This window comes from Protopterus annectens, chromosome 12.part0 (genome assembly GCF_019279795.1).
Source record: "Protopterus annectens isolate FY-2018-M chromosome 12.part0, PAN1.0, whole genome shotgun sequence".
Classification (NCBI taxonomy): domain Eukaryota; kingdom Metazoa; phylum Chordata; order Ceratodontiformes; family Protopteridae; genus Protopterus; species Protopterus annectens.
In genome coordinates, this window is record NC_056746.1 from 1,497,560,792 (window position 1) to 1,497,578,487 (window position 17,696).

Genomic DNA, 17,696 nt, shown 5'->3' on the forward strand with positions numbered 1-17,696 from the left:
TAGTATTAGTGTTATTTCCTTGTGGTTTTAGTGATGACTGTAAGGTCAGGCAGCTTGTAAAAGATGTGAAATTTGAAAGTATGTTGTAACCTAACTGATGCCATCAGTATGAATCTGTACACTTTCAGAGTTAGTATATTTATAGACTATGGGTATGGTAGTGATGTCCCTACACTTGGGATAATTACGACATTACAGCCTGCTACAAGAATGTTGTTTGTGTTCTGTGCTATGTTACTGTTTACAATAGTGTTAGGTACATGCTGTTTTCATACTTATGCATTACATCATTGTGTTTGGAGTCCTAACAAAATGAGACTCACTTTTTCAATATGAGCGCTTCTTTTTGTATGACATTTTTATTGCGCCAATACTAACCAGTAAAGTAAGTATTTTAGTGGGTCCCAATGGATGCTCAGAGTATGTCATACATAGTCATAGCCACATAAACGCAGACACATTTACAGCATCATTTACAACAAACATAACTGTTGAAAATAGTAGTTGGTCATAAGGCAGAAGCTGCTTGATAAAATAGCACTGTAGCTCTGACAGTGACAGACTGGGAAAGGCTCATGATATTACAGCTTCGCCCGTAGGTGCCTTGTGTCCTACAGCTACCTGCTTGTTATGGTGGCAGCTCACTCTTCACGAAGAACAGAACCAGTTTATCAAAAATTCATGACTTATTCCTCCTTAAGGAGTTCCCAAATATTTCTCATTATCAAGTGTATTTATTTACTGTTTGGTAAACCAGGTAGGTGGGGTGGTCTGAAGACCCTTTTCAACCATGACCTCAAATTGCAGAAACAAAAGCAAACAATGTGAATATTCAAGAAGCATGGAATACATAAGAACAAATGCAAAATAAATTATTTAAAGGTCTTGGAACAAGCATATGCTTATAAAAACACTGTTATTGTTTATGTGGCCATGTACCTTAAATCTCTCCTGACTTGGGAAAAATAAAAACAACAGCAAACCCCACAATATCCCTCCTTGGCAGTTTGACTTCTCAAAATAATTTGAAACTCTCAGTGGAGATTCTAGCATGGTGAAGGTTGCACATTTTGACCTTATACATTAAATCTAAGCAGTCTGAAGGGTCCTTTAAAAGCCTTATAAGAAATAATGTGCATTGTTTTCCCAGAGCCCTCAACCTTACTATCTGTCATTTCCAGTTCCCTTTCCATACACTATTCCTGCTTCTTCCAGTTCATTACTTTTTTTCTCCATTTTGGTAACCCTACCTTTACTTTTCCTAACTACCTTGCATACTTAACCATCTCTCAATTTTCTTTCATAAGAGTTTTCCAGTATTGCACTGTTAATTTCACTACCCTTCTCTTCTGCATAATAAGAAGTTCTATTCTTTTATCCCTTTGACATATTCCACCTCCGATTTCTGCATTACAGATAAAAAATCCCAGCTATCAAACCCGAATTTTTCATAGACAGTTTCAAAAATCAAACTCGTTTTCCTCCACAAATTCTTGTCACCTGCGCACGCTCACTGTATATGGAAATCTCTCAGTTCATACTGTCCATATCTCCAGCATTTATTGTCCTCCTCCCAGCTTATCTTGAAGTCTGGATCAGATGTCGTTTGTGGAACAGTCTCATAATAATATACTAGACTTGCCATTTTAAAATCATTGCAGAGAATCTGTTTCTTCTCATATTGTTTGTTTGACGCCACCCCCCCCCCCCCCCAATTTTGTAACCATGCCTCCTTATGCGTGTAAAATCTATGTTTGGTCCTTTTTTTCCCATAAATCCTTGTATATTCCACCTATAAGTTTAATTAGCTCCCAGACCCTTATTTTTAACCTCCCTGTCTTGGATAACACTGGTTTCCTCTTTGCATCCTCACTTATGCATGAGCTCTTAATCCTTTCTTACTCCACTATATTTCGGGAGACCTATATTCCCTTCTTGCTGTTTGAAAGACTTGAATCAGTTCTTTGTCCTTGGTACGGTTAGCCTATATTTAGTCTCTAATTCCATACTGTTACATTTAACTAACCAACCCTCACCCCTCACCTCTCACTTTCTCCTTCCAGCAGTCTGTGTCTCTGCAGAATCCATCAGGCCACCTCATCTTCTGTCATATCTGTAGAATGTGTTCCACTTCACTGTTTCTGAATGATTCTCTTGAGGCGCTGTCAAAAGTGTAAGACAAGATATCACAGTCCCAACACTTCAAAAAAAAAAAAAAAAGTGTATTTTTTTTGACAGAAAACAGCAACTTCTCAAATTCATTGTTACATCTTTAAAGTGTTCCTGCAGAAGACTTTCACCTTTCCATTCACTCTTCAGCATAGGTGGTTCACACCCACACACCTACAACCTGTATATTAATAACTCTAAAGTTGTAACTTGTAGTGGGAAAAAATTTTCATCTCCATCTCTACGACGTTAATCATCTCTTAGCTCATTTTTATGCATAATATTTCCCTGCATTCCTTTTCTCTTCTTGTATCTTCTTTATTTCACTTCTACCTTTTTGTTGTAAATATGACTTCAGTTTTGATTCCTTGACATGTGCAGTAGTAGATGTGTTTATTATTTTCTTACTTATTACTTGACAGCTATTCTGCATTATCTTACGTTAACACATCTATTTCATTAGTGAAGGCCTTCTTTTCCTGTCTTACTGTACTTCTAATTGTTAAACATTTGTTTTTGTATTTAATGATCACTGGTTCAGGTCTGAGAAATATCTGTTGGGATCCAAGCTCAACCTTTGTTGATAAAATAACTACCAGACTGACCAATTAACTAATTAACTAAGTAAATAAATAAATACTACAACCATGGACATAGGCAATTATGTGTTTTACTTTTCCAAGCGTTGCAATTACGTTCTTAAAATTTCAAAAGGCTCCTAAGTTGCCTTACCTTAATCCCAGTAGTAATATTTCCATTGGATTTGCAACACACTTACCTGGGTGAGACTGCTATTCCATAGCATATTTGATAGTTCAACAGTAAAACTTCCTAAAATTAGGAGTTGCCTTCGGTGCTTCTAGTCTTGCTCTTCCTCTTCCTATCCTGCCTTTCATTGGTCTTTTTCCTTTACCTGGTAAGGCCAGTGAGACATATCTGGCCCTATAAATAATATATTGTTACACTGTTATGTGAATTGGAGAAATCTGACCACTCAATAAGCCCACCTTACCAACCCATTTGTCTAGTATGTTTGCCACCTTCTCAGCCAGTGGTTGACATTTTTTCCTTGCGTTATGCTCAAAGTCAGATCAGCCCTTATCCCTAAGTATTTCTGACCTCCTCTCTGAATAATTGGAAGCCATATCCTCTCAAGACAGGAGTGCCATAGCAGAACTACAAAAACATTTTTCTCACAATCTGTTAGCTGTACAGTACCCCTTGTGCCCTAAAGTCCCTGTAAGAGTTCCTTTATACCTCTAGTAACCTGTGAAGAGTACCTGTATTAATTTGTGAAGAGTATAGTGACATGACAACACTTTGTGCACCCTTAAAATCCCTGTAAGTGTTCCGTTATATCTGTAGTAACTTGCTGAGAGTGTCTGTAGTAACCTACTAAGAGTATATGTAGTAACCTGCAGAGTATAATGACATGGCAACACTTGTGTACCCATAAAGTCCCCATAAGGGTTACTTTCTGTCTGCAGTAAGCTGTGAAGAGTATCTGTAGTAACCTGCGAAGACTATCTGTATTAATCTGTGAAGAGTATTGTGAGAAGAAAGCACTTTGTGTACCCATAAATTCCCTGTAAGGGTTCCTTTATATCTGTAGTAACCTACTGAGAGTATCTGTAGTAACTTGCAGAGTATAGTGACATGACAACACTTGTGTACCCATAAAGTCCCCGTAAGGGTTCCTTTCTGTCTGCAGTAAGCTGTGAAGAGTATCTGTAGTAACTTGCAAAGTGTATCTGTATTAACCTGTGAAGAGTATTGTGAGAAGAAAGCCTCTGTGTACGCATAAAGTCCCTGTAAAGTTTCCTTTATATCTGTAGTAACCTACTGAGAATGTCTGTAGTAACCTACTGAGAGTATCTGTAGTAACCTACAGAGTATAGTGACATGACAAGACTTTGTGCACCCCTAACGTCCATATAAAAATTCCTTTATATCTGTAGTAATCTGTGAAGACTATAGTGATATGATAACACTTTGTGCACCCCTGAAGTTCCTGTAAGAGTTCCGTTGTATCTGTAGTAATCTGTGAAGAGTATCTGTAGTAACTTGCAGAGCATAGTGACATGACAACACTTTGTGCACCTCTCCTCCCAGTGATTGTCAAGGTCTTTCTTTATCCCTTGTGCTACAAATTCAGTGGGCTAAAAAATGGGGGACAGTAAAGTGGACAGTGGCATTCACTGCCTTATGCTCCATTCCACTTGTAGTTTTGAAAGACCCCCATTGAGTACCACCATAAACACTGGATCTTTACTCACCAGGAAGTGCCACCAAACTATGCTGAAATTCTGTGGTATGTCATATAGAATAACACCTGCTTTCCTCCATTTGTTTAGCTCCAGTATTCCTTAGAATGTAAGAAACAGTGTTGATCCTTAGACCTTCTCACTTTAAGAAAAACTACCTGGGTTTACAACACCAAGACTGATATGATCTTCTCCAGATAGGTGCAAGCAAATGGGCAGAAATATTGGCAACCACATTAAAGAAGGAAATCACTCTAAAGTTAACAGGGTCCTTTCTTACCATCCTTGCTCTTTAGTAGCACTCCACCACCATTGAAACTTCTTCTCTGGACAGCAGAATATGTTACTCTTCTAAGATACTGTCCAAAACCTTTGCTACATTCTCCATCAGCAGAATCTGTGTGTTTGCCCTGGCGACCTAAATCAAATCCCCAACGGACAGTATAAATAAAAAAAAAAAATATATTTCCGAGCTCTCAAAAGCAACTTGTAAATCAGCGAACAGTACGCTTGATCCCAACAAGGTCTCCTACTACTCTATTTTTGCTACATACTGATTAGTCTGTTTAAGCAAACCCTGGGATTACTAGCGCTCTGGGATCAGAACGCAGCAGCAAATAACTCCCTAACTAAGCCTATAAAGTTAACATTAGCGTTAAAAATTGGGTAACTGACAGAATTGGAAGTGCCTTGCAAAAGTACATCACAGTAACCTGTAAAAGGCAGGCACTAAACATTACGAGTGGTAAAAACATAAACATCACAACTTTTGGAAATTTACCTTCTCTTAGGGGTGGTTGAGAAGTTACAAAGGTACCTAGATGTACCGCCATTTCTTATGAGTCACCGCTGCGTTCTTGAACCCAGGTGGTAGTCGCCATAACAGGGTTCGTATACTAATTTGTTTGACTTTGATTTAATCATATTTCTGTAGATATCTTAGCGACTCTTAGTGGATCTAATAAAGCTTCATTGGGGTACTGTCGTTCAACTGAAAAGTGGTTGTTTTAGAAGTTAGAAGACAGCGTGCACTAACATGTTTTGAGCAAATCAGTACTCTCAATGTTAACATTATGCTATCTATTAGGTTGTTATTGCATACTAGAAAAGTGACTGTTTCTTACTAGGAAAAGTGCTAAAGGTAGCATATAGAATTCTTCAAGGAGCGTTTACTTGTATATACATGTTAACTAGTTTGTGAATGAAAGAGCGTTAACGAGATAGTATCATGGAATTACTACTGGAAACTGCATAATTGCCTTTATTTGCTTTTAGCGACTAGCCCTGTTTCCTGCATATGATTCTTGTTTTATCTGTTCTAGGTGTATCACTGTGTTTGCCCTGGCGACCTAAATCAAATCCCCAACGGACAGTATAAATAAAAAAAAAATATATATTTCCGAGCTCTCAAAAGCAACTTGTAAATCAGCGAACAGTACGCTTGATCCCAACAAGGTCTCCTACTACTCTATTTTTGCTACATACTGATTAGTCTGTTTAAGCAAACCCTGGGATTACTAGCGCTCTGGGATCAGAACGCAGCAGCAAATAACTCCCTAACTAAGCCTATAAAGTTAACATTAGCGTTAAAAATTGGGTAACTGACAGAATTGGAAGTGCCTTGCAAAAGTACATCACAGTAACCTGTAAAAGGCAGGCACTAAACATTACGAGTGGTAAAAACATAAACATCACAACTTTTGGAAATTTACCTTCTCTTAGGGGTGGTTGAAACCCGTTAACGAGATAGTATCATGGAATTACTACTGGAAACTGCATAATTGCCTTTATTTGCTTTTAGCGACTAGCCCTGTTTCCTGCATATGATTCTTGTTTTATCTGTTCTAGGTGTATCACTGTGTTTGCCCTGGCGACCTAAATCAAATCCCCAACGGACAGTATAAATAAAAAAAATATATTTCCGAGCTCTCAAAAGCAACTTGTAAATCAGCGAACAACTTTGATCCCAACAAGGTCTCCTACTACTCTATTTTGCTACATACTGATTAGTCTGTTTAAGCAAACCCTGGGATTACTAGCTCTGGGATCAGGCAGCAGCAAATAACTCCTAACTAAGCCTATAAAGTTAACATTAGCGTTAAAAATTGGGTAACTGACAGAATTGGAAGTGCCTTGCAAAAGTACATCACAGTAACCTGTAAAAGGCAGGCACTAAACATTACGAGTGGTAAAAACATAAACATCACAACTTTTGGAAATTTACCTTCTCTTAGGGGTGGTTGAAACCCCGTTAACGAGATAGTATCATGGAATTACTACTGGAAACTGCATAATTGCCTTTATTTGCTTTTAGCGACTAGCCCTGTTTCCTGCATATGATTCTTGTTTTATCTGTTCTAGGTGTATCACTGTGTTTGCCCTGGCGACCTAAATCAAATCCCCAACGGACAGTATAAATAAAAAAAAATATATTTCCGAGCTCTCAAAAGCAACTTGTAAATCAGCGAACAGTACGCTTGATCCCAACAAGGTCTCCTACTACTCTATTTTTGCTACATACTGATTAGTCTGTTTAAGCAAACCCTGGGATTACTAGCGCTCTGGGATCAGAACGCAGCAGCAAATAACTCCCTAACTAAGCCTATAAAGTTAACATTAGCGTTAAAAATTGGGTAACTGACAGAATTGGAAGTGCCTTGCAAAAGTACATCACAGTAACCTGTAAAAGGCAGGCACTAAACATTACGAGTGGTAAAAACATAAACATCACAACTTTTGGAAATTTACCTTCTCTTAGGGGTGGTTGAAACCCCGTTAACGAGATAGTATCATGGAATTACTACTGGAAACTGCATAATTGCCTTTATTTGCTTTTAGCGACTAGCCCTGTTTCCTGCATATGATTCTTGTTTTATCTGTTCTAGGTGTATCACTGTGTTTGCCCTGGCGACCTAAATCAAATCCCCAACGGACAGTATAAATAAAAAAAAAAAATATATTTCCGAGCTCTCAAAAGCAACTTGTAAATCAGCGAACAGTACGCTTGATCCCAACAAGGTCTCCTACTACTCTATTTTTGCTACATACTGATTAGTCTGTTTAAGCAAACCCTGGGATTACTAGCGCTCTGGGATCAGAGCAGCAGCAAATAACTCCTAACTAAGCCTATAAAGTTAACATTAGCGTTAAAAATTGGGTAACTGACAGAATTGGAAGTGCCTTGCAAAAGTACATCACAGTAACCTGTAAAAGGCAGGCACTAAACATTACGAGTGGTAAAAACATAAACATCACAACTTTTGGAAATTTACCTTCTCTTAGGGGTGGTTGAAACCCCGTTAACGAGATAGTATCATGGAATTACTACTGGAAACTGCATAATTGCCTTTATTTGCTTTTAGCGACTAGCCCTGTTTCCTGCATATGATTCTTGTTTTATCTGTTCTAGGTGTATCACTGTGTTTGCCCTGGCGACCTAAATCAAATCCCCAACGGACAGTATAACTAAAAAAATATATATTTCCGAGCTCTCAAAAGCAACTTGTAAATCAGCGAACAGTACGCTTGATCCCAACAAGGTCTCCTACTACTCTATTTTTGCTACATACTGATTAGTCTGTTTAAGCAAACCCTGGGATTACTAGCGCTCTGGGATCAGAACGCAGCAGCAAATAACTCCCTAACTAAGCCTATAAAGTTAACATTAGCGTTAAAAATTGGGTAACTGACAGAATTGGAAGTGCCTTGCAAAAGTACATCACAGTAACCTGTAAAAGGCAGGCACTAAACATTACGAGTGGTAAAAACATAAACATCACAACTTTTGGAAATTTACCTTCTCTTAGGGGTGGTAGAAACTCCGCTACGCTCGGGCTCGCTCCGCTCCCCGCCCTGCCCCCTTATCCCACCCGCCCCCAGTATAGCTAAATTTATAGTCAACTAGCCACTCCCCTACCTCTATTTCGTTAGCCAATCAGTTTTATCTTTTTACTGACTTTGAATCAACACCTATTCACCCTCCAAGACGTTAACTAATACTGAACTCTATTACCCAAAGAAGATGAAGCCTAGGATATCCATCACAACTAAACCAATGAAAAACATTGTACTGTGGATCCTACTTCTCATTATCAAACTATATCTACTAACTAGATATGAAGGACAGACACTCCCAGGTTCTTATCACCCCAGAAGCCAAACCAGTACCTCCTCAGCCTCCAACTGTATCCATAGTTATATTACCCATCTGCCTAACAAAACATACCATCCCACTCATCATAACCCCCTCAAACCGAACCCAAGATCCACCAAATCCAAACAAGAACTTAAGTTATTATTTAAACTCATTAGACTATTAGACTATATAAGAAAAAATACTACCATAGATGGGGATATCCATCCAAATCCAGGTCCTACACACCCCACAACTATAAACAACCAACCACTTTCCTCACCTAATTCCCTTCAGATATACCACTTAAACATAAGAAGCTTAAATAAGAAGGTCCATGATATGCATGCCCTCATAGCAATGTATCTCCCTGATATAATGTGTCTAACAGAAACATGGCTAAAACAAGGGACCAAAGATAATGAGGTGATACCACCAGGCTATAATATATTTAGACAGGATCGACAGTCTAAAAAGGGAGGTGGCGTAGCAGTGCTCTATAAGAACACACTGAATGTCACTATAAACTCACCTCAACCACCTCAAATCTCAAATGCTGAAATAATAGCACTAAAACTAAAAATAAACAATGACAAAAATATAAACCTAATTGTGACCTATATTCCCCCCGGAGACAACTCAGACACACTAGAACACATCCTTAGCTGGCTGTCAAATAAATATCCCCAAGAAACCATTATCCTTGGAGATGTTAACATAGACTGGACTAAATGCTCCTCAGAAACCAATACTACTCATATTAACCTACATGGATTTCATCAACTAGTATCTTCCCTACCGAATAGGTAATAGTAAGCAAAAAGAGAGTATCCTGGACTGGATCCTCATCAATAGTCAAACACACACACATATTCAGTAGGGACCCTTCCAAACAACCTTAGTGATCACCTCATCACCTATATCAGAAAATCAAAGGCTATCGACTCTAATCCACCAATGTATAGGCTAGTCAGAAACAAGAAATACTTTGACACCAATAAATTTCTGGTTGAACTTCAATCAATCAACTGGGCACCCCTTAAACACCTTCCCTTAGAGGAAGCAGTACTTCTTTTTAACACAACATTCCTAGCCATACTTAAGTCACATGCCCCCATTAGAACAATTAGAGTAAAATCCAGAATTGCACCTTGGTTGACAAAAAATACCACTTCTCTAATTAAACTTAGAAACAAAGCATGGAGCATATGGCGATCAACCAAATTAGCCTCGGACCGCATTAAATTCCAACAACTAAGAAATGAAACCAAAAAAGCAACATTATCTGACAAGAAAAATTTTTATTGCCAACTACAAAATAAACACCAAAACAATCCGAAAAAATTTTGGTCTGGAATGAACAATCTTCTCCACCCAGGTAAATCCTCTACACCCACCCCAGGACAACTAAGCGACAAAACCCCAGAAGAAGTATCCAATTCCTTTAACAACTTCTTCACTGATATTATACAATCCCTAGCTAACCAACTACCGAATACCAATACTATAAACACAAACAACTCCCAACATTCTCCACCTACATTCAAATTTCAGCCTGTCCCTACCTCCTTTATAAGATCCTTACTAAAGAAACTAAAACCAACTACACTCTCTGCAGATTTACTCGGCTGAATATCTACAGATAGCAGCAGATGCCATTGCTTTCCCCATCTCGATAATTATTAACAGAACCATTACAGAATCTAAAATACCATCTTTATGGAAAATATCCCATGTCATACCCCTCCACAAAGGTGGCCTATCTACCGAACTATCAAACTATAGGCCCATAGCCATACTGTCACCACTAGCCAAAATCATGGAGAAGTGCATACACAAACAACTTCTTCACTATCTTATCCACAACAATTTACTAACCAACTCACAACATGGCTTTAGACCCCACCACAGTACGACCACTGCCCTTCTCTCCTTTACAGATACTATCAATCACAACAGAAATGACAGAAAAATATCTTCAGCACTGTTCCTTGACCTATCAAAGGCCTTTGATATGGTGAACCATCAAATCCTCTATCGTACACTAGATAATCTACATCTTGATAAACAAGCTCTAGACTGGTTTATAGACTACCTCACTGATAGGAAACAAGCCGTCCTTTGGCAATCAAAACTCTCTAAACTCTTACCAAATACCATAGGGGTACCCCAAGGATCAATACTGGGGCCTCTCCTTTTTACTATCTTTACAAATGACCTGTATAAAGCCATCCCTGAAGCCACCTGCATTCAGTATGCAGACGACTCCACATTAATTTGTTCTGACACATCCTCTGTTAACCTACTAGCAAAACCCAGTCCTGCTTTACATCAGTAGAAAATTGGCTGTTAGAACGTAAATTGATCCTGAATCCAAACAAAACAAAGTTACTACTATTTCACCCCAAAAGATCACACCGCTATCCTTTTCTATTTACTCCAAAATGGGACTATCATCTCCCTGACCCCTATACCAAACTACTAGGAGTCTCCATAGACAACAAACTCAAATTTGATATACATATTAATCAGACCATTAAAACCGTTAACAAAAACTAGGATCCTTTTATCGGATCAAATCATTTCTAACTCCTATAGCAAAAGTGACACTGGCCCGCTCACATCTTCTCTCCACCCTCCTATATGCATCTCCCATACTCACTAACCTCAACACATCTGAACTAAATAAACTAGAACGCTGCTATAATCATATTGCCAGATTTGCCACAGGTATGCCCTACAGAACACATCACTGTATTAATCTAAACAACCTAGATTGGATTGAATACCCTAACCTTCTAAAACAGACCCAACTGATAGAAGCATTTAAAATCTTGAATCAGCCGGAAAAAACGCCAGCTCTGAATAACATAATCATACCCTACAATAACCTCAGAAGTTTGCGTTCCTCAAATAAACTTCTAGTTCAAACAATCAAAGCCAATAATGTAGGAGGTGACTCACTCTTTACCAATACCATTGGAAAAATATGGAACTCCCTCCCTCCTAGTCTCACCTGTAACAGCTCTCTTAATTCTTTCAAAAAAAAACTACATCTCCATTTAAGGACAAACTGGCTCTGTCAATGCTCCAATCCTGACTAATCCTTCTCTCCTTCTACATAGATCTTCCCGTGGGCCCCTACCTTTTTTACTGCTTTACCGTTTCTCATCTCTTCTATACTAAAGAAGTTTAGTTCTTAATAGAAGAATATCCACTCCGGAATCTGTGTTGATTTTTTGTATTTTCACTATTGTATAAATATTTTTACTCTTTTAATGTTTATTATTAGAATATAATTACTTTTGTATGAATGTAATCATTTGTATTATCTTTTTGTATTAATTACTGTCACAGTGGAGCTTTTCTCCCCGGGCCTCCGCTGAAAATGGACATGTAATCCAGACGGACTATCCCGGTCAACAAATGTAAAATAAAATAAATAAATAATAAATAAATAAAATCTAACTATCTCATTAATGTCAGCCAAGAATCCATTGCCTTCACTGCCCTTCCATTTTTTCAGTGTTTTAATATTATTAAGTACTACCTAGGCATAACCTCTGCACTTTTTCTTTGACTTCCCTGCCATTTTTTTTTCAGTTTCTCCCATACACTGTCCTATTTTGATTGACAAAGCCTTTGAGAATATCATTCCTTTCCCCTTTATCTACTCACTAGTATACATTAAAGCAAATACCTTCCCTTTCTACCCTCCATCATTCAGGAGGCCATTAACTTAGTGTTCTCCACTCCTGGATGCTACCACAAGGCCTTTGTATGACTTAACTGTGCCTGAACTCTTTATGTATCACATTCCTTAAGTTATTGTTTTAGACCTCTCTAGCCAGTCCAGCCTTGATCCATCCACACTCCATCCCCAATTTACCTTTTCTTCATATTGGTTCAACTGTGGAGCTGATGTATACAAGCTGAAGGTGGCTTGTCCCCCCACCCCACCCCAATGAGAGTTGCAAAATTCTTTTTTTTTCCCTGACAGGTTGAATTCCTAACCAGTTCACAGCAAGTTGACTGAGTCACAGTGGAAGGGATATATTCATCTTATAATGATACATATATGAAAAACATGGTATATTTGTCACACTGTACTGTCATTTATAAGTAACTAATCATGTTACATACACCACTGTGATTTGTATAAGATAGCAAAACAGACAGATGTAATATGAAGAATAAAATTGTTGGGATTCAGAAGAGGATACCTTGAATTGTAACCTCTAACATGAGTGACCGACTATTCACCGAGGTCCTTTCTGATTCAGAAATGCTCCCACCACAGTAGTTCTATATGATCAGTAGAATCACCATGATTGGTAGTCTTCACAGCCATGGTAAATGAACATTTTCAGGGAAGTGACTAATGGTAATTAGATGTGTTTTCCTGGAAATGCCTGTGGAAAGGCAGTTACACAGTTGGGCAATTCAGAGGATTGCTTGGCTGCATAAGTTATCACAGCCAGCCATCTTAATTAACATGGCTAAAATGCTGCATTCCCACATTATAGTCAATGGAGGGAGAGCACGTCAGAGGTAAGGGCAGGTAAAATGTAGTGGTGGTGGTGGTGGCATGTGTGCGCACTTGTGTGTATTTGTGGCAGTGTATGTACATGTCTACAGAGGATATGAGTGATGTCGAATGCCTGTTTATTTGTATGGATTTGAGTGTGTGGTGTCTGTGTCTTTATTTGCCTGGGTGGTCAGAATAGGTGAGTTTGTTAGGGATGTGAGTGCTGTCTTCAGTGCATGTCTGTAGCGAGGGGAGGCATGTTTGTAGTTCGTTGTCCACGTGCCCATCCCTAGACAGTTGTTTGTATTACCATCCCTTTCTCTATGAAATTGTAATATTGAACAGTCCCAATCTGCCTCCATTCTGCAAGGGGAAGTATGTTGATCCTCCCCTCAATAACTCCAGTAGATGCTTGAGGTGCTAATCAATCCCATATCCCTTAGTAGTCAAAGTTGTATCCATCTGCAGCAATAGAGCAGACACAAAGGATAGTTTTCAAGTTTTGTTACTTTTTTAATATGTTGAAATGTTTGGTGAAATCAGTGTTTGTTCTTATATAAAATTGTTGAAACACACTGTTGTGTATACTCACATAAATGATTCACACCACATACACGCTGTTAAATACAGCAGTAGTATAATAGTTTATGTAAGGAAACTCAACTGAGTTCAGAAGTAAAGTTTGAAGGTTTACTTTTGTAGTCCCTCACTAGCTGTTTCTTTAATATTCTTCGAGTTTATTTCTCAAAATAATATGATCACATATATTTTTAAACTGGTGTTATTAATTTCAGATTACTAATTAATTATGAGGTTGCAAGTTATGGCCATATTTAAAATGTTTAAGACTCTGCATGCCTTAATATATTAGTATATTATATATTGTATACTGATAGCCATGCTCTCAATTAATTTGCTAGTGTCTGGGGATATAGACCATAGCCAAGGACTTGAACAGTGCAGTCCTCATATTCCCCCTGCATAACTGTTTAGGTAGTAAGGAAAGGAATTATCCTTGTATTCTTGAACATTAGAGTTGTCGCCTCACAGCAAAAGGTTCTCCTGTTCAATTCTCAGCTGGAGTGCCTTCTATGTGGAGTCTGCATGTCCTCCCTGCGGTCGAGTGACTTATATAAAGACATGCAGGTAGGTGCGTCCGTGAATGGGTGTGCCTTCTTTGAAGGTTGGGCGTTGGGCTGGCAACTCGGCACTGTATAAATCCACTGCCAATCATTAGCAGACCGGAGTTCTGCTGTGGTGACCCCTAACCTGGAAAAGCCGAAAGACATTACTATTCTTGAACATCAGAATCATCTTAAAGAACTTCCAGAGCTCAAATTTGAGTGTAAACGATAAGACTGAGGTATTACTATTCTCAGATTCATGTCAGAAATGTTGCATTCTGGACAATGCTGTTTACCCACAAATCTACATTTTTTCAGAAAACATAGGGTATCTGTAACAAAAAGGAAAAGTTCAGTGAATTTGTGGCATGATTATTCTTTACCCTGGAGGAAGTTAAAACGTCCTGCTTAAAGGGGAGCAGGGAACTAAACATTAGCTGTATCTGCATACAGCTTGATATATTGACCACTTTATTGGAAATTAAGATAGAATAGTACACTATGAAATACATTATTACAACTCTAATAATAAGTGACTTTATCTGTAAGAGGTTGCTTTTGGAAGAGTACTGCCTACTGGTTATGTATTGCTTCCATTTTCTGAAATAATTCTTGCCTATTAGAACACGTTTTGTTATGGGGCAGTCATTTTTAGATACCCTGCAAGAAACCAAAACACAGATTGCCAACAGTAATCATGACAATGTACAGTTATTGCAAATTCACCTGCTAAACCTGTGGGTGAAAATGCTAAAAGCATTATTTATTGGGTTCATAGGTTCATACTAGGCTATCTGCCCGAGGGCATTTACAAGCCTAGCCCATAGTTTTGTGGCTTACGCCACCCCTTTAGTATGGGGAACTATACCCATTATTTTGCTGTGCCTCTGTCGAGCAGTGACACTGAGGTAATCCCTGGGGTATATCTGCAATCTCCCATCCATTGGTCAAGATTTCTCTTGAACAAGGCCAGCGAGGTGCTCTGCCTCACATATACCGGGATTTTATTCCACAGCATAGGGAGTCTTTGGATGATGAATCTATCCCTCCAGCACGTCCTATTAATAGCCATGTCGAGGTTTAAGTCTCCCGCCCTTGTGGCTCTGACGGATCAAGATTTTTTGAGGTGAAGCATATTCATCAAATCTGGGTTTGACATGGCCTTGTATGTTAGGCAAAGGTCACCTCTGAGCAAGCGGTAGGCGACTGAATAGAGCTGGAGTTCTTTCAGTCGGGCAGCATAGGACAGATGTTTGAGACCCTTTATCCTTTTGGTGAGGAACTTTTGTGGCCTCTCCAGCTGCTGCAAGTGTCGGGTCAGATACATTCCGAATGGGGCATTGTACTCAATCATTGGTCTGATGAGTGATGAGTATAGGGAGACTATGACCTCCCTTGATCTAGATGAGAATCCCTTCATGATAAGGTGGGCAATGTAGAAGGTCTTCCTAACTACTTTAGCTACATGGGTGTCGAATGACAGACTACTATCAACCTGGGTCCCCAGGTCCCTGATAACTTCTTCTGTGCTCAGTGGATTGCCACCTATTTGGTAGCTAGGGGTAACCTTGTTTTTCCCGAAGGGTATGACTATGCATTTTTTGGCATTTAACTTTAGGCCATGGCTCTGGCACCAGTTATCCGTTTCTGTGAGACCCTTCTGAAGGATATCTGTGTCAGATGTGTTTTCTACTATGGCCCAGTTTGCAGTCATCTGCAAACTTTGTCAGCCATAACCCTCCTGTGTTTGCTTGTACTTGGAAAAGTAGATGCCAAACAAGAGTGGGCCCAGGACTGAGCCCTGTGGTACACCACTTGTGACCGGCTTTGAGTCTGACATGGCGCCAGCAACTCTGACCCTGTGGGTTCTGTCACTCAGCCAGTTTGCAACCCATCTTGTGATGTATGGGTTAACATTTAAGCTGATGAGTTTTTCAATGATACCCGAGTGGGGTATTGTATCGAAGGCCTTCGCCAGATCGAGGTAGGCTGTATGGACTGCCTTTCCCTCATCAATGGCTTTGGTGACTGTTTCAAAAAGTCAACCAAGTTTAGAAGGCATGATCTGCCTTTGACAAAGCCAAACTGGGATGGATCCAAAGTCTGCAAATTCCTATGTCTTTATTTATGAGGTCCATTATGATCCTCTCCATGGCTTTGCAGATAAGGCTTGTCAAGCTAATGGGCGGTAATTTCCAGGGTCGGTGGAGGCACCGCCTTTGTGAAGTGGGACCACAGTTGCAGTGCGCCACTCCTGGAGTGCGTATCCAGAGGTAAGACTATGATTAAACAGCTGTCCTAGCTGTGGGTTTAATTCTCGTTGAGTTCGTGGAGCACACAGCCGGGGACACCATCAGGTCCCATGGATGCTGTGTTTTTGCTTTGGAGAGAGCAGTTCTCACTTGGGCGTTGGAGATGTTTGGGGGCTGCAATCGCTTGGTATAGATATCTCTCCTTTTGGGGAGTTTGCACTGAACCTGTCAGCCAGTATGTTGGCAATGTCTGTAGGATCAGTAATCTTCACATCATTTTGAACTAGTTCTGAGCATATCTGGGAGTTTCCTCAAGGGTTTCTAACATAGCTAAAGAAGGCCTTATGATTGTCTTTTGAGTCTTTAGCTATTTTTCTCTCAAAATTTGCTTTGGATGATTTTATGAGAGCTCTTAGTTTTTACTTATAGTGATCAAGGGTGTCTTACCTTTTAAGGATTTTGCTCTATCTTGTAGTAGCTTCCTCCTTTTGTTGTAGAGTTTGTTTATGGCTGGGGTCCACCAGACTGGACGCTTGCCTTTGGTACAAAGAGTCTTTGTTTTGCTTGGGATTGCCTTATCCATGCAGTCCTGCAGGTGCTGGTAGAAGGCATTTGTAAGTGATTCAGTGGCTTGAGTACTGTTTTCCCGCTCGGGGCCTTAAAGGAGACCACACTAGTCTTTAGAAGTGTGAAGTCAGCTTTCGAGAAGTTCTTTACTGTGGTCTTTTTTATTTCAGGTGGAGTGGGATGAGGACCTCCAGCGAGATTAGTTTGTGATCTGATCTCACCAGTGAGGGGTATACTTCTGGTGTTGAACATTGTGCTCCCATGTTCGTGATGATGAGATCAAGTATGTTTTCTCCTCTTGTGGGGATGGTGACTAGTTGTTCCATGGCATTTGAGTTTATGAATTCCAGGAACTTTTGGGCTAGGGTGTTTGGGCTTGAGTAGTGTTCCCAGTCTATATTAGGGTAATTGAAGTCACCTAGTATGATGGTGTTTGGTGATACATTTATCCCCTCTAGTGTTTTCAGGAAAGCCATGTGAGGTTCCTGAGTTTGTGAGGGTGGCCTGTAACATGCTACAATTTGCAGAGCAGTCTTGCCTATGGTTAATTGCACCTGGATGGTCTCCGATGCATCGTGCGTTGCCACCAGTCTTGAGGTGTGGGTGTCCTTGATGAATATGGATACCCCCCCCTCCTTTCTTGGTATTGTCCGGCCCCCC

General features: G+C 39.6%; 1 protein-coding gene and 2 long non-coding RNA genes across 4 annotated transcripts in view; all 3 read left to right on the plus strand.

Moving 5' to 3' along the window:
* STXBP4 (syntaxin binding protein 4) overlaps window positions 1–17,696 on the plus strand; it is a 1,994,403-nt gene that overhangs the window by 1,618,991 nt on the left and 357,716 nt on the right. The window lies entirely within an intron of this gene.
* LOC122817256 lies at window positions 4,843–6,332 on the plus strand. Its single transcript, XR_006367183.1, has 3 exons — window positions 4,843–4,957; window positions 5,756–5,888; window positions 6,282–6,332. It is a non-coding gene; the product is annotated as an uncharacterized LOC122817256 (long non-coding RNA).
* Window positions 6,858–7,893, plus strand: LOC122817255. Its single transcript, XR_006367182.1, has 3 exons — window positions 6,858–6,924; window positions 7,319–7,451; window positions 7,843–7,893. It is a non-coding gene; the product is annotated as an uncharacterized LOC122817255 (long non-coding RNA).